Source organism: Peromyscus californicus, unplaced genomic scaffold, assembly GCF_007827085.1.
Source record: "Peromyscus californicus insignis strain IS unplaced genomic scaffold, ASM782708v3 Scaffold_14__1_contigs__length_90479793_seg_2, whole genome shotgun sequence".
NCBI classification, from domain to species: domain Eukaryota; kingdom Metazoa; phylum Chordata; class Mammalia; order Rodentia; family Cricetidae; genus Peromyscus; species Peromyscus californicus.
Genome location: NW_026294436.1, coordinates 1,757,730 through 1,780,097, shown reverse-complemented (window position 1 = coordinate 1,780,097; position 22,368 = coordinate 1,757,730).

Below are 22,368 nucleotides of genomic sequence, written 5' to 3'. Positions count from 1 at the left end.
GCAATTTACAGCAAGCCAACAGCCAACATCAAATTAAATGGAGAGAAACTCAAAGCAATTCCACTAAAATCAGGAAAGAGGCAAGGCTGTCCACTCTCCCCATACTTATTCAATATAGTACTTGAAGTTCTAGCCAGAGCAATAAGACAACATAAGGAGATTAAGGGGATACAAATTGGAAAGGAAGAAGTCAAGCTTTCCCTATTTGCAGATGACATGATAGTATACTTGAGCGACCCCAAAGATTCCACCAAGGAACTGATACAGCTTATAAACACCTTCAGCAACATAGCAGGATACAAGATCAACTCAAAAAAATCAGTAGCCCTCCTATATACAATGGACAAAGAAGCGGAGAAGGAAATCAGAGATACATCACCCTTTACTATAGCCACAAATGACATAAAATACCTTGGGGTAACACTAACCAAGCAAGTGAAGGACCTATATGACAAGAACTTTAAGTCCCTGAAAAAAGAAATTGAAGAAGATCTCAGAAAATGGAAAGAACTCCCATGCTCATGGATAGGCAGGACTAACATAGTAAAAATGGCAATCTTACCAAAAGCAATCTACAGATTCAATGCAATCCCCATCAAAATACCAACACAATACTTCACAGACCTGGAAAGAATAATACTCAACTTCATATGGAAAAACAAAAAACCCAGGATAGCCAAAAGAATCCTGTATAATAACACAACCTCTGGAGGCATCATGATCCCTGACTTCAAGCTCTACTATAGAGCTACAGTAATAAAAACAGCTTGGTACTGGCATAAAAACTGACATGTGGACCAATGGAATCGAATTGAAGACCCTGATATTAATCCGCACACCTATGAACATATAATTTTTGACAAAGAAGCCAAAAGTTCACAATGGAAAAAGAAAGCATCTTCAACAAATGGTGCTGGCCTAACTGGATATCAACATGTAGAAGGCTGCAAATAGATCCATATCTATTACCGTGCACAAAACTTAAGTCCAAGTGGATCAAGGACCTCAACATAAATCCAGCTACTCCAAACCTGCCAGAAGAGGAAGTAGGAAGTAGTCTTGAACGCATTGGCATAAGAGATCACTTCCTAAATATAACACCAGTAGCACAGACACTGAGAGAAACAATCAATCAATGGGACCTCTTGAAACTGAGAAGCTTTTGTAGAGCAAAGGATACGGTCAACAAGGCAAAGCGACAGCCTACAGAATGGGAAAAGATCTTCCCCAACCCCCCATCTGACAGAGGACTAATATCCAGAATATATAAGGAACTCAAGAAACTAGACATCAAAATGCCCAACAGTTCAATTAAGACATGGGCTATAGAATTAAACAGAGAATTCTCAACAGAGGAAACTCAAATGGCTGAAAGACATTTAAGGAATTGCTCAACATCCCTAATCAGCAGGGAAATGCAAATCAAAACAACTCTGAGATACCACCTTATGCCTGTCAGAATGGCTAAGATCAAAAACACTGAAGACACCTCATGCTGGAGAGGATGTGGAGCTAGGGGAACTCTCCTCCACTGCTGGTGGGAATGCAAGCTTGTACAACCACTTTGGAAATCAATATGGCACTTTCTTAGAAAATTGGGAATCCATCTTCCCCAAGATCCAGCTATACCACTCTTGGGCATATACCCAAGGAATGCTCAACCACACCACAAGAGCACTTGTTCAGCTATGTTCATATCAGCATTGTTTGTAATAGCCAGAACATGGAAACAACCTAGATGCCCTTCAATTGAAGAATGGATAAACAAAATGTGGTACATATATACAATGGAATACTACTCAGCAGAGAAAAACAATGACATCATGAGGTTTGCAGACAAATGGGTGGATCTAGAAAAAATCATCCTGAGTGAAGTAACCCAGACTCAGAAAGACAAACATGGCATGTACTCACTCATAGCAGGATACTAGATGTGAAACAAGGATGACTGGACTTCTACTCACATCACCAGGGAGGCTACCTGGAAAACAGGACCCCAAGAAAGACATAGGGATCGTCCAATGACAGAGAAATGGAAGAGATCTACATGAACAGCCTGGACATGAGTGGGGGTAATGAAGGGCAAGGTTGGAGGGAAAGAGAGCTTGGGGTACCGGGAGATCCCAGCTGGATCAACAACAGAGAGGGAGAACAAGGAATAGGAGACCATGGTAAATTAAGACCACATGAGAATAGGAAGAAGCAACATGCTAGAGAGGCCCACAGAAATCCACAAAGATACACCCACAACAGACTGCTGGCAATGGTCGAGAGACAGCCCGAACTGACCTACTCTGGTGATGGGATGGCCAAACACCCTAATTGTCGTGCTAGAAACCCCATTCAATGACTGAGGGATCTGGATGCAGAGATCCATGGCTAGGCCCCTGGTCGATCTCTGGGAGTCCAATTAGCAAGAATGAGGATGGTTTATATGAGCAAGAATTGTTGAGACCAAGGTTGGATAAAGCACAGGGACAAATAGCCAAACTAATGGAAACACATGAACTATGAACCAATGGCTGAGGGGTCACCAACTGGATCCGGCCCTCTGAATGGGTGAGGCAGTTGATTGGCTTGATTCTGTTTGGGAGGCATCCAGGCAGTGGGACTGGGTCCTGTGCTCATTGCATGAGTTGGCTGTTTGAAACCTGGGGCCTATGCAGGATTGCTTGGCTTGGCCTGGGAGGAGGGGACTGGATCTACCTGGACTGAGTCTACCAGGTTGATCTCAGTCTTCGGGGGAGGCTTTGCCCTGGAGGAGGTGGGAATGGGGGGGTGGGCTGGGAGGAAGGTGAGGGGGGGCGGGGAGGGGGGGAGAACAAGGGAATCCGTGGCTGATATGTAGAACTGAATTGTATTGCAAAATAAAAATAAAAATCTTAAAAAAAGACCACAGGAATTTATAAGCAAAAAAAAAAAAAAGATTAATCTATTAGTCAGGTGGTTCATGGGTGTGGTGGTGGTGGTAGTTGTGGTGGTGGTGGTGGTGGTGGTGTGTGTATGTGTGTGTGTGTGTGTGTGTGTGTGTGTGTGTGTGTGTGTGTGTGTGTGGTGTGTGCATGTGTCTGTTTGGAGGTATGTTTGCCTTGTGTAGCTCATGTGTGGAGGCCAGAGGTCAATGCCAGGTACCAACGCTGTCTGTCTCCACCTTATTTGTGGATACAGAGTATCTCACTGAACCTGAGATTCACCATTTCAACTAGAATGGCTTACCACACTTATTTGGTCCACATAAAATTTGAACACAGGATTCTGATTTTGCAAGATTAAAATTAAAAGGATTAATGGCAAGTTTTCTAAAACTATATACCCAGAAAGCCAAATAGCTCAATCTGAGTGAAATTCTTGTCGGAGATGGTGATATGATCATTTTTACCAGAAATGTCTCTGTAAATTGCCATGCAATTAAACAAAAATCATTTATTTACAAATTCTAATTTGTGAGACACACAGCATATGTTTTCTAGTCTATTTAATTTCCCTAAGTACTCTCTTGGACATTTTAGTATTAACAAGATATTGCTTTCATTATATCTTATAGGCTTGAATAATTTGCCTGTAATAAAAATGATCAATGAGTCCAAATGAAGATTGTGTATGTCTGTCTTGTATGAGTACTATGTATATGGAGCTGTTCTCAGCCCATGATAAAAGTTTCCCTAAAGAACAATGAGATTTCCTGCTGAGGTTACTTGAAATGGAAAAGCTGCATTACTGCACCGGCAAGAGGCTCTGAGCGAGAATATACAGCATGCTAAGCATCCTGTGAAGGGTACATCCACCATCCTCCCCATACAGGCATATGTCTTCTCAGCTGTCAGAAAAATCTCCTGATTGCTTGCCAGTCTTTTCCTTATGGTCCCTGGGGAGCAGAACAAAAAAAAAATGATAAAATACCCATGTCAGATACCTATGCCATCTCTGCCTAGGATCTCTACAGCCATGTCAAGAGTGTAAATCCACCCTCCATAAACATTCTGGCTTGGCCTCTTCCCTGTGGGCCTGCTAGCTCATCCACATGATGTGCTTGTCTTCTCTGCCTAGGAAATGTCAGACTGAAAGGATTGGGAGGTAAGCATAGTAGTTTATCTCATGGTCTAAATATTTTGTGACATTTGTTAGAACTATGGAAACCAGAAAAACAAGACACCATAGTGTACTTATAGGCATTACTCCATTGGCCTTTCTTTATTGGCTTTGATAGAAGCTTTGAGTTTGGCATTGGGTTTGTTGTTTGGCACAGGTGATCTATATCTAGGGATGGCTGGGTCAATTGTTTCTCTCTCTCTCTCTCTCTCGCTCTCTCTCTCTCTCTCTCTCTCTCTCTCTCTCTCTCTCTCTCTCTCTCTCTCTCTCTGTGTGTGTGTGTGTGTGTGTGTGTGTGTGTGTGTGTGTGTGTGTGTGCATTTATGTGGAATTTGAGCACCAAATTCAAGTCTTCCACAGTCAGTTCCTTTACCTGCTAAGCTATTCCACCTTCCTTTCTACCTTGTATTTTGAGTCAAGCTCTCAGCCTGCTATGTAGTTGAAGATGATCTTGAACTTTCAATCTCCCTCCCTCTGCCTGCTGAGTTCTGAGATTACAGTTTTGCTCCACCATGTGTAGTTTCATTCAGTGCTGGATTAAACCAAGGGCTTTTTGCAAGTTAGACAAGCACTCTACCAACAAAAACACATCCCTGCCTTGGAGTTGAGTTAATCACTTGATTTTAGAAAGAAAGTTGCAGATAGACAATCCAACCTAAGAATAAAAGAAAAAATATTCTTGTAGTGAGCAGTGCTCTTTAATTTTCTTCTAAAGAATAATTTTTTATTATTAATATGTATATGTGTCAGTTATATATGTATGAGTTCAGGAGCAGTTTCTGGAGTCATTTCCTCCCCTCTACTATGGAACCTGAGGTTAGTGAAGGAAGTGCCTATTCCCATGAGCAATTTCTCCACCCTGAAGTAGTCTTACTTCAACCAGTTGTGGGCTACCCAATGACAGAGGGGTTGTCTTTAATAGTCACAGGAAGTGTTTGCGTATTCCCAATTTAGGCATGTGATAGAATTGCATTTCTTTATTCTCTCAACGGAGCTTACATGGGCCAAGGTAGAGAATGGATTGGTTATCATTGCTACACTAAACCACTTCTCACATTTTCTGGGGAAGAATGTATTTCTTGCCTGTTCAGGTTCTATAAACAATGAACCTAGAACCTTAGGTCTCCTTCTTTCATACATTCCTGTAAACACGTATACAGGCCTGAATGATTTCCTAAGGTATTCCAGCTCTCAAGCCATTCTCCTTAGTTCCCCATCACTAAATTTGGGGGATCCATGATTTGATCATGTTCATTTTTATACAAATATATAAAATTTATACATATTAAAAATGTTTTATACAAATATTTATCCAAAGAATCCAGTTCCGTTTATACAAAGCTCTGCTTTTAGAGAAGATAGTCAAGTCCAAGAATTAATGAAAACACATCCCATACTAGCTGTGCCCTGGGACTTAGTGTTTGAATACTCAGGAGCCAATAACTGTACTTCCAGTTCTATTTATATACTCGCTTTAGAGGGGAAGAAGAAAGAGTGTAGTATATTGGAGTACATAACAGACACCTGGAAGGTAGATTCTGAAGCATTTGACTTGAAGATAGCCATGAAAGTCAGTCACAGGGGGGCTAAGAAGATGGCTGTGTGGGTAAAGCACTTGTTTTCCAATCAGACCTGAGGACCTGAGCTGGGATTCTCAATACCGTGTAAAACTCTGGCCACATGGCGATCATCTGTAATATAGGTGGGAGATAAAGGGATGAAGACAGGAACATACCTGATGTGGATCTCTGGCCTCCACCTACACAAGTGCAAATACACAGACTAGGGGCACCCATCTGTGTACACGCACAAACTTTAGCCCCAACCCCACACGCACATACACACACACACACACACACACACACACACACACACACACACACATGCATATACTCTCTATAGACTTATAAATCAACAAGTGACACAGACAGAAAATATAAAATATCAGGAAACAAGGGAGGTTGTACAGGAAGAGATTGGAATATTTGAATGTGACATTCACTATAAAAAGTTATCAAGTGTCTTTTAACAATGACCCCAATATAGCAGCCACATTATTCATTCTAATTTTTAATTTTTTAAAAATCAAATGGCTTTCAAACTCTAAATATAACTGATGGGTCCATAGAAATCTAGAGGATCTGCACAGAGGAAAGAGATCTGCTTGCTCCTTAATGGAGAGAAAGGATGATACAGACAGATAATAAATGACAGGAGAGAAAAACTGAGATGGCTCAGCAAGTGAAAGTGTTTGCCACCCAGCCTGAAGACCTCAGTGCCATTCCCTGGGATCCACAGAGTGAAAGAAAGAACTGACTCCCAAAAGTGGCCCTCTTACTTCCATTCACACACCTTAGCATGTGCACACTCACCAATTCCCCAAAAATAAATTTTAGAAATATTTTTAAATCAAGATTTTTTTAAAGTTAGAAAACATAAAAAATAATAGTTCATGACATGGCAATAGCTAGCAATTATTGTGTGCTACATGTGTTCTACAAAGTAGCTTTTTATAGGAATTAAGACCCTTAAGTTTTTCAAATCAGGTAGTTTCTTTACCACTGCTTTCAAACATCCAAACAAGAGAAACAAGATTAATGAATTCACCTGAAGACGAACTGCACAGTTATCAAAACTTGAAACTTACCTATCATGTATGACATATTCCTCTAAGAAGCTTAGGACAAGCTTTTGGGGACACCCTTGATGTGGGCACCAGAAGCTGGCATGAGTTCAGCTTATGGGAGAACTTCAAATGCCAACTTTAGGATTCTAATTCAGTGGACTAAAAAAAAAAAAAAAAAAAAAAAAAGCACATAACATGAAGGTGAGAAGGAAATGTTAGGAGATGCTGGGGCTCATGGGATTGGAAGTTATCAGTGAAAGGTAGATACAATGAAGGTACATTGCACACATTTAAGAATTTTCAAAGAATAAATAAAACATTTAAAAAAGAACTTGGAAAAATCAAAAGCTTTATTCCACGATCCTCATATGTATTTCCCATTATACAAGGTCATGTTCTAAACTAAGACAGTTTTCACACATGTATACATTATACATTGAGCATGTTACATTCTTATTGACTGAGATTAAACACTACAAAAGACTAAAACCAACATACTGCACACAAGCAGAGACAAACAGATCCAGGACAGGCAAGACAGGCAAGACATTTCTGAGTGTGTAACTGAATAAAAATCACAGAGAAACATCTCACCCAATGTTTACTAGAACTAAAATTTTTAAATGAGTTACTTCATACTGTAAGTTATTGCCAAGATGTGGAATGTAATGGCCAGTCTTGGTTGTCCATTTGACTACATGTGGAGTCAACTAAAGCCCAAATCTATGGGCATGCCCATAAGGGATTTTACTGATTGCATCATTTGAGGTGGGAAGACCCACCATAAATCTGGGCCACACCTTCTGCCCACATAAAAGGACATGGAAGAAATGATTTTTTGATATTTGCCTTTATACCCTCACTCTGTCTGGGGAGTTCATCTAGCCTGGTCCTGAGGCTTTACTTTGCCAGTATTAGAACCAACTTGTCTAGCTTCCACTGTAGACTGAAGACCAGCAGCTCTCTAGGAAAGGTCAGAAAAACCAGCCCCAGAATGGGAAGACTGAGACAAACAATCTCATGGACTGAACAGCTGCTGGATTCTTGGGCTTTCAGGCCAGAGACAGCCACTCTCGAACTAGCTGGACCACAGCCTGCAAGTCACTCTAAAAAAAAATACTCTTTTAACAACTATATCTATTCTATCCATTCTGGTTCCTTCAAGAACCCTGACTAATATGTGAAAGAAATTAGTTTCTGAATTCAGAGGCCACACAAAGTTCTTTTGGGTGACGTTTATTAGATGCTGTCAATCTGCATGGATATAAGGTGCATTTTGTTAGAATACATTAAAATGGGCTTTCCACCCCCAACTATAGTATTCTCTTTTCCATCTCAATTGCTTCTGGCAGTGTTTCTTTTTCTGCTGGTTGACTCATTTGAAATAACTAACCTCTATAGAAAAGAGGCTATAACATATAATCCTCTTTCATGGTTGTTCAGTTTTTCTGATCTTCAATACAGGTAAACTGTATTATTATACAGAATGTAGTGATAAATGTGAAAAGCTTCCAATATTAACATGCTAAGGACAGTCTTGATTGAATTTCTCAGAAGGAGATTAGAAAAAAATTAAAACTATCTTGCTGTGTTTTAAGTTTTCTAATTGGAAGGTACATATAATGTTCCTTATGGAAATAGAGGTTATGAAAATTCTCTAGTCTTTGTTCCCTTTTGACTATTCTTTAAAGCAGTCTTCTCTCACATGGGTATGCATGTGTCTATGCACACTTATTTCTCTCTCTCTCTCTCTCTCTCTCTCTCTCTCTCTCTCTCTCTCTCTCTCTCTCTCTCTCTGTGTGTGTGTGTACATGCACGTGCATGTGTGTGCATGTGTCCACAGGAGAAAGCCAAACTTCAACCTTGGGAGTTGTTCCTCAGGTTCTGATCATCTTGCTTTCTTAGACAAGGTCTCTTATTAGCTTGGGACTCACCCAGCAGGCTGGGCTGCCTCTGACAAGAATCCTCCAGTCTCTGCCCTCTGTCTCTGGGATCACAAGTGCTCACTGCCACACTTAGCTGTTTTACATGTGTCAGGGGTCGAATGCAGGTGTTTGTGCTCACAGGGCACATTACCAATAATCCACCCAAGCCATCTTCCTAGCCGCCTTGCTGTCACTGTACAAGTGGAGTTCTTAATCCTTGTCTAGAGGACAAAGGTTCCTCTCTGCAGAGCCTATCAGAAGCCCTGTGCTGAGGACTTGATTGCTCTTCCCCTCTGTGCCCTTTTCTGTTTTCAGATTCTTTCTTTTTTTGCTCTCCAACCCCAGTGCTATCTCAAGAAACAAACAAACAAGGAACAAAAACAACAACAACAAAACCAAAGAAAAAGTCCAAAACTCCCAACATCTAACTTATTGAATTTTGATAACTAGGGAGATTCATTATTATATCTATTTCTCAGAGCATAATGGCTTAATTAATATACCCTTTATGAGACATCGTACTGTGGGAAGTGCACAGTTGCACTGGTTGATGGAAATTAAAATGTTGTGAAGTGCAGAAGCCTGAGCCTTTTGATTGTGTGTTTTGAATTTTTAATACAGACTTTTTCTTTCTTCAGTTTAGTTTGTGCACAGAATTGGTCTCCTCCCTTTCAGTAGTCTTCAATAGATGATGCATGTGCAGGAATACAAAGACATATAAAGCTGAAGTTCCCCGAGGTGCAATGATGGACATCAATCACAGCTGACTAGTCCTGGCCTAAAGCTTTTTCCTATCACACATGTTATTATATTTGCCCTATTTTGCTCAATTATTCAATTTAAGAGCACTACAAAATGGTTTGGAGGAAGGTTATTATTTTACTCTTTCTAAGAGCATGGAGTTTTAGCAGAAAGATTCTATGTTATTTTCAGTCACTCCAAATAGGGGAGTTTATCCACATAGCCTTTTATAAAAAATATGTGGTCGCCTGTTACTTAGAAGAAACTTTTGCTTACTACAAGTGAGAGTTTTTCTGCTTATATCCCTCAAGCACCCCAATAGGAAATTGTAGTCAATGAAGTTTAACCAAACTGCTGCAACCATTTCTAACGAGATGGAAATTGAGCAAATACAGGAACACAGAGTTTGTTTTGCTGCACACTAGTTAGCCCAGGCTGGTCTCAACTTTATAGTCCTTTTTGAATTGTTTTCCTAAGGGCTGAAATTACAGAGATGTACTTCTCCCTCTGCACCTCTTCACTGCAGAACTTTAGACAGAGGAAAGAAATTACTCAATGAATAGATTAAGATACACAGATAATTGATAGATCATAGATAGCAAGATTCATACATGAAAGATAATATGTGTATAGATAGATGATAAATCAGTGAGAGAGAGGGACAGGTAGATAATAGATAGATAGATAGATAGATAGATAGATAGATAGATAGATAGATAGATAGATAGATAGATACATAGATACATAGATACATAGATAGATATATAGATAGATAGATACATAGATAGATACATAGATAGATAGATACATAGACAGATAGATACATAGATAGATAGATACATAGATTTTCCCTGTGTTGACGACCTGTGGGACAAGAAACAAGGAAAAAGTAAATGAAGCAATTTGGCCAGACTTAAAGAGGAAAGGGCATATGAAAAAGCTTTTAAAGTACTGATTAAGTCAAGGGGGTTAGAAACACTTGAGAAGGGAAGACTGAAGACTCAATTTTTCTCTTTTAGATTGAATTTTTCTTTGTCTAGTCTTTAGGTAAAAGACAGTTACATGATTTAGTTATTTTACTCATTTACAGTCAAGAAAATGTTTGAGTAATTATGGGACAAATTCAACTACAATGACCTGTCCCTTGAATTATGGGCATAATAAACCATTTCTCCTTGTAGCTGATTTTGCTGGGGCATTTTATCACAACAGAAAATAAACTAAGACACTAGATATACTTGATAATACATAAAGTTTGCAAAAAGATGTTTTTCTGATTTTAAATACCAAATTTCTATATTTTGTAAGCATACATTATTCCAAATATTCTATTCAAATATTTCAAATAATATGAACAATAAACATGAAATTTTTATTCATTTTAGCACAACAGTGATGGACATTTTTAAATAATTGAAAGAAATGATGTTAATAGTATTAATACATGCTATAACAGTAAAGAATCCAGTTAACAATTAATGTATATGAAAAAATAGATCATATAAGGTACTATGATTTAATTTTTAAATTAAGGTTGGATAAAATTTCAGTGGTTAATAGTCTATCATTTGAGCCTTGGGAGGGGAGGGTATGATATGATAGACTGCACATCTAAGAAGTATGGCATTATAAACTGGACATGATGGGTTTAAAAACCAAAAAAAGAACAAAGTTGGGGGTGTGGATCTGGGAAGAGTTGTGAGAGAGGTGAGTATAATCAAAAGACATTGCCAACGCAGAAGAGATATGAACCACATCTCAGATAAAGGATGAAATCTGGATTTTGTTTCCCAGTGGAGATAAGCCCTCAGTTTTCACTTTGAGTATCCAAATATCTAAAGGAGAGAAATTCTGTGAACTGAAACATCTTTTATGTTCACATGAACTTGCAGACATGCATTGGCTGGAAAAGCCCACTGGCTGGTACCAGGACTTCCTGTGCAGTAGCAGCTCACATGGCAACATCCACCATCTGCTAGGTACAACCCCACAGGTTCTGGAACACAGACCTGCCAACACTGCTGTGTGATGAGATCACCAGTCGCCAGCCCATACTCACAAAGCTTCTGCTCCAGTATTTGAAGGGCAAAGAGCCACTCAGATAATCCACAACAAACACACAGCCACAAAATCAACTGTAAAACTGCATAGAAAACCACAAAACATCTCTCTCCCCAGGGTCACATCACATGTCCAGAAGAGAGAGCATTAGCTCCTTCCCTCTCCACTTCCTCTGCTCCTTTCCACATAAAGGATCACAGAATTTGAGCTACAAACATCACTATCCAACAGATAACTTCTTGGGTGTATGTGCGCGCATGTGCAGTTGTTTGTATATATGCAGGGGCACATGTGCACATGTGCAGGACAGACAGTAATCTAAGATTGCCTGTTTTTAAAACATGGCCTCTCACTGGCCTGTAACTGACAAATAGGCTGGGGTGGCCCTCTAGACAACCCCAGGTATTGGCATTTCTAGTACTGGAATTAATTATCAGTATACACCACCGAGCACTGATTTTTTTTTTAATTTAGCATGGTTTCTGGAATATCAAACTCAGGTCCTCATGCTGGAAGACAAGCACTATATAACTGTGCTGGCTCCCAGTTCCAGCTCCCAGTATATAACTTCTATGCAGCTTGAATTGGTCATGAATTTAAGGTTTAGAGAGTAGATAGATAGATAAATGATAGATATATAACAAATAATAAAAAGATGACAGATATGTAGGTCAATATATAGATAGTAGATAAATGTAAATAGATGGTAGGTAGATAGTTGATAGATGAATATATATATTATAGATTAACTAGATAGAAGATAAATAGATGATAGGTAAGTAGATAGAGGGTAAATAAATGATAGATGATTAATAAAAGACAGATGATAAATAGGCAACTGACGGATATATAGATGATATGTAAGTGAATATGGATGGTTAGATAGGTAGATGAGAAATAGATAGATAGATAGATAGATAGATAGATAGATAGATAGATAGATGTATTTGGCAGATGAGTGTTAATGTTGAGAAAATATCAAAGAAAAAGAAAGCTTGACACCTAGAGGAATAGACAAGAACCCAGCATCTCTAAAGAAGTGAGGATAATTTAGAAGATAAAATCAGAGTAACAAGGGAGGGTCCTGTAATTCTCAGCTAAGTGACAATTAAGAGCCTCAAGGGTTTTTTTCTTTTTGTTGTGATTTCACTTACCTATTGCCTTGTTTATTTATTTAAATTTTATGTATTTAAAATTTTTATTTATTTAACTGTTATTTATTTAGGTATTACTTTTTATGTGTACATGTATATGGGTGTAGAGTGTGTGTATGTGTGTGTGTGTGTGTGTGTGTGTGTGTGTGTGTGTACATGTGTAATGCATGTCAATGTGTGGATGTGTGCCCCATGTACACATAGTCAGAAACCAGGACAGGATAGCAGGTGTCTACCTTTATCATTGCCAAGCCTATTGTGTAATACAGGGTCTCACACTGAAGCAGAAGCTCCTTGTTTCAGCTAGGCTGTCTGGCTAGAGAGCACCGGGGATCTGCTATCTCTGCTCCATTGTCCTGGGGTTACAGCCATGCCATGCATAGCTGTGTCCAGCATTTAACAGGAATTCTGGGATTTTGAATTCAGATCCTTATGCTTGCAGAGTCAGCACTGTTGCCCACTGAACGGTCTCCCCATCTGTTGTCCTATTTATTTTGATACTTTTTAGAAATAATCCAGTGACACCTGGGTGTTCACTGGACAGTGCCAGATTGTATTATTGTTGTGTGCGTGTGTATGTGTGTGTGTGTGTGTGTGTGTGTGTGTGTGTGTGTGTGTGTGTGTGTGTGTGAAATGTGAGATGCCATAGCATCTGCAGGAGTGACTGTGAGCTCCCTGATGTAGGCACTGGGAAATGAACCCAGGTCTTCTTCCAGAGCAAAAGTACTCTGAAGCATTGACCCATCTCTCCTGATCCTAAGGCGAGGTTCTGTAAAGAACTAAAAGGAAATCTGTTACGTAAATTTTCTTTTTAAAATCACATATATGTAACTTCTTTTGTCAGGCTTGGAAGATTATAAATCCAGGAAACTTTAGCCTTAGAGAAAAAAATTTCTTTTCCTGCTGCTGATTAATCATATTCAAAAATAGGAAGGCTTGCCGGGCGGTGGTGGCGCACGCCTTTAATCCCAGCACTCGGGAGGCAGAGCCAGGCGGATCTCTGTGAGTTCGAGGCCAGCCTGGGCTACCAAGTGAGTTCCAGGAAAGGCGCAAAGCTACACAGAGAAACCCTGTCTCGAAAAACCAAAAAAAAAAAAAAAAAAAAAAAAAAAAATAGGAAGGCTTAATGCAAAGGCTAAAAATAGGATGAGGAAGTGAAGACTGTAAGGTTCAAAGATGAAATGTAATTTTGGTCGATATATTAAATACCTTCCCTGTTGGGAGGTTTAACACTGATCCCTAGTGCAGACTCAAATTAGAAGTTTCTGGTTTTTCTGTCCTTGATTTTTTTAAAGCCAATACTTTGTGACTTGATGCGTTTGTACCTACTTAGCGATCTATTTAATCTCCTTGTGCCAAACAGAGAGTGAGTGGCTCAGAAAATAATTTGTTCAGCTATTCCTCTTTCTCTTTACCTCTTTGCTTGAGGATTACTTCACAGTGGGAATATTGCAGCTGCCTTATGAATTTTTACATTTATACATTTGACAGCTATTCTAAAGTACTTAACACAGATTAAATGCATATTGGACAATCATATATTCTACAGGGAGGCAATCGACTTTCATCACATGACATCTTCTAGTCTCATTAAATCCTTGAGATATATTATTTGCATATTAAGTATTTTCTCCAGGAAATCTTAGCCAGAATGAGAGAGTGCGAGACTATGCAGTGAGTATGTCTTCTGGGAAACACAGAGCCGTAGTGCAGGGCTATTTGCCAATGCAACTTTCCACCTTGAAATATACTTTTGTTTTGATTACAAACTTTCCTCCACAGGCTCCCATGTCTGAGAACTTGGCCTCCAGGTGGAGGCGCTGTTTGGGAAGGTCACAAACTATTTAGGAAGCACAGCCTTGTTATAGATTTTGAAATTTTGCTTCCTGGCCCACTCACTGTTCTCTTCTTCCCTTTCCTTCCTGTGTATGTGGAGGATGTGACTGTCCAACTTCCCATCCTGCGGCATTGTCTTTTCCACTTTGGTGGACTGCATCCCTTCTGGATGAGCCAAAATACACCCTTTCTCTCCAAAGTTGGACAGCAGCAGAAAAGCCACTGTTATGCCTCACCTGCAAAACTGTACATATTTTGTCACTGGAAGTCTTAGGCAGGCAGCTGTAGACTGGCAGCCACTGTGGGAAACTCTGGGGTTGAGTGCTATCATCACTCCCTTTGCTTTAACAGAATCTCTCTGCCTGTTGTTTTAAGAATTGACTTGAGGTAGACAAGCATAAAAACGGAGAAATATATTAAGGGGCTAATTTCATCTCTCACAGAGACATAGAGAAATAGCAAGACTATAGCTAGAGTTTGAGAGTGGAGAAGTTGGAGTTTTCCAAAGAAATGGAAGTTTGGTACTAGAAAACATCAGAAGAAATAATTTAGCATTAGGTCTATATGGAAAGCCAACATTAGCGGACCAAGGGTCTCTCCACAGAGCTGAGAAGAAGAGCTGGAACAAACAGTAGAGACTGGACAGAGAAAGGTGGTTGTTACAAGTGAAACAGCAAGACCTGAAGCACACATTTCCTAGGAAGATTTTCACATTTTAGGGCAGAAGAATAAAGAGTAGAAACACTTATCTGTGGACATAAGGATGCCCGGCTCCAATTGATGCATCTACAGCAGAGCTCCACAACTGAAGTCATGGGACATTATGAAGAGGAAGCAGAGTAAGTTCCAAAGGGCCAGGAAGTCTGCTGTGAGATTGTGCTATCTCGGTATTAATCCACACTTTATGTCTTGTACCCCCCCACACACATATTCATGAATTTGCTGTGTAATATTTTCTACTTTTATAAATTTTCCTGTGTTCAGGAGTGACATTATTCCTTTTCTTTACCTTTTCTGAAGATAGTTCTGGTTTCAAAATAAGTATGAAACCTCTCTCCTCTTCAACTTGTAATATATGTGTGTGTGTGCATTATATATATATAATTTATAATAGTTCTGTTATTGTTTGGTTCTTTCACCAGTTTGCTTTGGAAAATGGTTCTTAACATATATCTAATAGGCTCAGTGCCACTTATTGCATCTCTTTTCCTTAAATTACTTTGGTACTTTTTATCTTTAAAGAAATTGTTTACATTTCATCTAAATTCCATATTTTCTAGTCCAAAGTTATCAATACCATTGCTGGATTATCCTTAATTATCAATAACTTTGGAGTCTGTAATTATGTTATCTTTTCATTATTATTGATCATTTGGATTCTTTCTGTTTTCTTAATTAGGTCTTGTCAACTTTATTGATCTTCTCAAAGGCCTAAGTTGTTCTTTCTTTGATTTTTCTCTTCAAGTTTGACATTTTCATTTCAAAGATTTCCATTGTGATCTTTATTGTTTCTTAATGATTTTTATAGATTAGATTTTTTTATGCTTATCTCTTCTTAGATTTCTATTATAATTGTGTGTGTGTGTGTGTGTGTGTGTGTGTGTGTGTGTGTGTGTGTGTGTGTGTGTGTATGCATGAGAGAGAGTGAGTGAGTGTACACCCTCTGTGTAAATGTGAATGTGGAGGTCAGCGTAGTCCATTTTCTTCTTCCATTTTGTGGGTCCCAGGTATTGAACTCAAGTATTCAGGCTTGGAGTTGGAGGCAGGTGCCTTTACTTGCTGACCTATCTTAGCAGCACTTACGATAATTTTTAAGGTTAAAAACTGAGGACCTATACCTGAGACATTTTTATCATCTAACATAAAAAAAATGAAGTGTAATTGCCTAGTAAACTGCAAGAGCAGCAACCCAGGATTTTTGATATTTGGTATTTTCATCTTTAAACTATTCAAGGTTTATTTTATTTTTCATTTTATTTCTTTTTGTCTTGTGAGTAATATTACAATATGTTACTTTCTGACATTGGGGAACTTTCCATAAATCTTTCTGTTATGTCTACCTAATTTAATTTAGTTAAGGTTAAGGAGTATATCTTTTATGATTTAAATCTTTCTGTTTTGCTTTTCTGAAAATGAAGTTATTTTTCTAGAACATTTTCTGCCTTAATAAATATATTGTGAGCACTTGAGTGTGTGCTTTGCTGTTCTTGGAGGTGATGCTCCATAAACTAAAGACTAGATCAAATATCTTCATGGTGCTGTTAAAACATTTGGAATAGATCAAATATCTTCATGGTGCTGTTAAAACATTTGGAATAGCCGGGCGGTGGTGGCGCACGCCTTTAATCCCAGCACTCGGGAGGCAGAGCCAGGCGGATCTCTGTGAGTTCGAGGCCAGCCTGGACTACCAAGTGAGTTCCAGGAAAGGCGCAAAGCTACACAGAGAAACCCTGTCTCGAAAAACCAAAAAAAAAAAAAAAAAAAAAAAAAAAAAAAACATTTGGAATAGTATCAACCACTGAATTGCAGCCAAATTGAATATCAGCTTTTTCAACTTATATATAGTCTAGAGTACACTGTAGTGTGAAGTTCAGCAATTAGCAAACAGTTTGGCCCTTCTATATTTGGATTTCAAGGGGCATTATCAGAAATGAACTGAGTGGCACTGAACACAATCCAATGCCCCATCATCTATGACTCAGATTTTGTTGGTTGCAATGGGCACTGTTCCCAGTCTTGTATGCAGGCATGGCACATAGGTCCCTCCAACCTTCAGGTGGTCCTTCTCCCAACATTAGGTAGTGTCTCCTCATACAATTCATTGTGAGGAGCCTATGGAATACTTTAGGAGAATTCTCTGCAGATTTCAAAATTTCTCTGTTCAGCTTCTTTTCCTCTGGTGCTCTGCAGTACAAACACTGGTGCTCACCAATCTCTGTAACCAGGGAACACTTAGTAATTATATCAAGGACTCCACTTCAAGGTACCACATCCTAGGGCCTTAACCATTAGACCTTGATTGTAATACATATACACATATATGCAAATGAACCTACTAGTTTTCTTAGTTGTCAGTCTTTGTAATTTTTAGCCTTGAAACCAATTAATGCTTTAAAATAAATAAATAAATAAGTTACATATTCATAAACATTTATATAAAAATTATTTTTAAAGAAGTGTTTTCATGTTTTAAATTTGTGACTATTAGTATTCTAATTTGTTCCAAAATGACTTATCTGGGACGTTGCAAAGATCCTGAAAAAAAATAACTCATGATCTGTATTGTAGAGATCTAAACAGATTTGTGTTATTTTAATAAAATTACTACCCTATTCAAACTGACATAGATCTTCATTTTATTTTCTTCTAAAATTTTTCTTGCTTTGGATCTCATATGTAGGTTTACAGTGATTACTTAAATTATTTTAGTAAAGTATAAGATTTGTCTATATCTGAGTTTATTGCTTTGATCTATGGGCTTCCAGGTGTTCCGATATAATCTGTTAATCAGCCTACTTTTTTTCTGTATTAAATTTCCGTTTTCATTTTGTAAAAACAATTTAGCTGATTGTGTTTGTTTCATATATTTATCTAAGTCTTATTTCTGGGCTTTCTGCTTCAGTGATTCATGCTGTTGGACCCCAAAATTTAGGGTCTCAAGTGGGCGCCCCAAGAACCCAGACTCCAGTCCAGTTGATGCAACAGCATTAGGATTTTATTAAAGAAACATCTGTACAGATGGGCAAACTCTGCTCCAAAAAGGAAGAGTTGCATCTTACTGCAGCCCCATAAGGGCTTTTAAAGGGAAAACCCACAAAAGCCATAAGATTATAATTCCCATACAATTTCGTTTTACAAGAACATGGTCTGATCACAGGGTGATCACAGAGTGGGTACAGCTACGTAAACCTCAAGGGGGGTATCAGGACGGGAGTGGAGCTTACATACAGGTCACGGTGGTCCTTCCTGGAACACCTGCAACTATCCCAGTCACAGTTGAGCACATCTCTTAACAGAAATCTTTTTACATTGTTATATTGTTACAGGGGTGATTGAGTAGTGGCTGAGTCAGGTTGCCCTGGGAACTAGATTTTTAGTTTCTCATTTCCTGGTGCTTGAAGTTTCTCTTTTCCTGAGGCTTGGGGGTGTAAGCCTGAAGGGCTAGAGTCTTTCAATGCATTCATGATTTAGACAAACACTTAATTTTATGAAGTACTGTTCAAAAAATTCTCAAAGTAAATGGTGTGTTCTCCAGTGTTCATATTTTCCTTCATAGTTGTCAAGGCTATTTATGCTAGTCATTTTCCAAGTTCATAAGACAAATGACCAGACTAAAACACTGTAACAGTGAAAGGGTTGTTTTGGCTCAGAGTTTGTAAGTACAATCTTATCAAAATGGAGGAATCTGGTGGCAGGAGCAGATGTCAGAGGGTCACATGACATCCACAGTCAGGAAGTAGAGAGATGAGGAGTGCTGCTGTTCAGCTCTTTCTCCTTTACATTCAGTCCAAGACCACAGCTCATGGAATGGGTGTCACCCATATTTAGAGTGGGTCTTCCCATCTCCATTAATTCAATCTGTAAACTCTCTCAAAGATATATGATGCTTGTTTCTGTAAGGATTGTGTCCTTAATTACATCACCAGCCTGCGACGGCATCCCAGCCTAAAAAGTGGGCATGCCCTCTGTGCTTCTCTTTTTCACACTCTCTCCTTCTGTTCTCTTCCCTCCGCACCGTCTCTCTCTGTTTCTCTGTTTCTCTGTTTCTCTCTCTCTCTCTCTCTCTCTCTCTCTCTCTCTCTCTCTCTCTCTCTCTTCTTCCCCTCCTTCCCTCCCCCTCCCTCCCAATAAAGCTCTAGAAGGGTAACTATGGCTCATTATTCTTCTGCCAACCAGCACTCTCCTCCATCAGCATGGCTGCCTCGAGCACCGCCGCTTAACCAATACTCTCTATGGCAATTCTCAATGCTATCATGTTGAAAATGAAAAGTAAGTATCACATAATTGAAGAAGCATTTTATTTCCATGTAACACATAGAATATTTGTGAATTATATAAATCTCTTCCTTATGATTCCCTGAATGTATAGACTAGGTTGACTGGATTTAATATCTTGGGAATATTCAAATTATTTATCTGTGAGAATAAAATATTGCTGCAGGGCACAAAAAAAATTGTAATGGAATCAAGCTACTATGACAAAAGGTCAAGGACTACTTGAAAAGGTCAAGGACTTTTCTGAAGGTCAAGCCATGGCTTAAGAAGTCTTGGTGATATTTTAGCTTTTGTATATATATTATCTGGTTCCTACAATGATTTTCTTGTGTGTTTCCAAGAACTCCTAACAGTGTATTTATCTAAAATTCCTATCAAGCATGCAAGGCCAAATGATCTCCTGAACTAAGGTAATACCCTTATGGAAATGACACCTGTCTCCTAGGTCAAGCGGACAGCTTTGTTTCTTGTGCAATTCAAGCTGAGACCCTCCTTTCTTATATAGCTTTACTAACATTATAGACTCCTAACTTCTTACCTAATCACTTCTAGGAATGTAGATTGAACACATAAATTCCCTTTTTGATATACTAACTGATCATTGACTCTCAGTTGACCTCCTCCTTTAACCACTCCCCTTTTTGGGTTGTAAAAGAAAGCCTGACAGTCACTGCCTAAGGAAAATTCTTATCTGTCTTTATGACCCTGTAGGAATTCAAGCCTGGTGATCTGGCTGGAGGGGGAGGATTGCTATTGCTTGGGTTTATAACTGTAAACCTCAGAGAATTAGAGAGGATTTTTAAGATTTTGACTGGAGGGGATTTTGACCAGAGAACTAGATGGAGAACTAGAATAATGCAATGGAAGATGAGGAAGAGCCAGATGGGGAAGAATGAGAGAAGAAAGACCAACATGGGGCAGAACTAAGATGACAGAATTAAGATAGAACTTAGAGGGGACAGCAGATAAAAGCAGAGAGAAATCAGGCAAGAAAGGAGCTAGGCATGAGAACAGAACTGAAGCTGTGTAGATAGGATTTTATCCCAGAGGAATAAAGTAGATGAACAAAGAGCTTGGTTTACTTAGGTTCATTTCCCAAAAATAATTCTCATTCTTACCATAGCTAAAACAATCCTCAATAATCAAAGAACTGCTGGAGGTTTCACCATCCATGATTTCTAGTTGCAGTACAGAGCTATAGCAGAAAAAATTTTTCATAGAATTGGCATAAGAACAGGCCCCTTGATCAATGGAATTGAATTGAAAACTCAGACATAAATCCACACAACTATGAACACACCTGATTTTTGATAAAGAAGCCAGAAATACACACTGAAAAAAAGACAGCATCTTCAACAAATGCTTCTGTTCAAATTGGATGGGTTCACGTAGAAAAATGCAAACAGATCAATATTTATTACCATGCACAAAATTAAGTCCAACTGGATCAAAGACCTAAACATAAAAGCATATATATTGAACCTGATAGAAGAGAAAGTGGGAACAGCCTTGAACTCACTGAAAAATAATAAGACTTCCTGAACAGAACACTGATAGCACAGGCACTAAGAGAAACAATTAATACATGGGACCTTATGAAACTGAAGGGGCAAAGAACATCCTATAAATAGGAAAAGATTTTTACGAACTCCACATCTACATATAGAGAGCTAATATCCAAAATATATAAAGAAGTAAAAAAAAAAACCAGAAATCAAAAAATCCAAATAACTCATTTAAAACAGGATGCAGATATAAACAGAGATTTCTCTATAGAGGAAACTCAGATGGCTGAGAAACAAAGAAATGTTCAACATACTTAGCCACCAGGAAACTACAAATCAAAACTGCTTTGAGATTCTATCTTATATTCTATCACAAATGATATCTTATGCTATCAAGGATGTGGAATAAGGGGAACACTCATCCATTGTTGGTGGGAGTGAAAGCTTCAGCAACCACTATGGAAATCAATATAGTAATTCCCCAGAAATTGATCTACCTTAGATTTAGTTATACCATCTTTGGACATATACCCAAAGGACACTATATTCAACCACAGGGACACTTGCTCAGTCATGTTCATTGTTGCTCTATTCATAATAACCAGAAACTGGAAACATGCTAGATGTCTCTCACCAAAGAATGGATAAAGAAATTGTGGTACATTTACAAAATAGAGTATTATTCAGCTGTTCAAAAGAATGACATCATGAAATTTGCAGGCAAATGAACAGAACCAGAGAAAATCATCCTGAGGGAGGTAACCCAGACTGAGAAAGATAAATATGGTTTGCATTCACTTATATGTGAATAGTAGCCATTTTATAAATGATAACCAATATAGAATCTGTAGACCCAGAGATTAGGCATAGATGAAGATATTTGGGGGAGCATACGTGGATCTCCCTGTGAGGGGAAAATGGATTAGATTTTATTGGTGGATTGAGGGAGGGTCAGAATTTGAATCAGAGGATCAGGTGGGGAAAGGAAGGGGAGATAGTGTTGAGGGAGGGCATTCTGGGTGAAACAGCTAGAAATGAGAAGAATTTGAGGGATGGTAGGGCAAACTCATGCAGTAGAAACTCCCTAAAATACATGAAGGCAGTTCTAAAGAGGTTTCCTAAAATGGGGGTGACAGTCTCAACATTGTATCTCTTGTAATCAAAGGAGACTTACAGTAGCAGGACTGCATCACATTCAATTGGCTTGTTGGCAAAGGTGGTCCTGTGGAAATCCCCAAGCAATTCAGGCTGTTGCTAAGACAATGGGTTGCTCTCCACGAATTTACTACAGGGCACCATTGCTGACAGCATCCATACACCACACAACTTATTGAATATGGAGAAGTCAAGCCAGAGCCTACTGGAGCCTTCACCTCTATGATCCAGTGTCTTTGTTGTGGGAAGATACTCTGCAGACTACCAAAAGAGAAATGTAA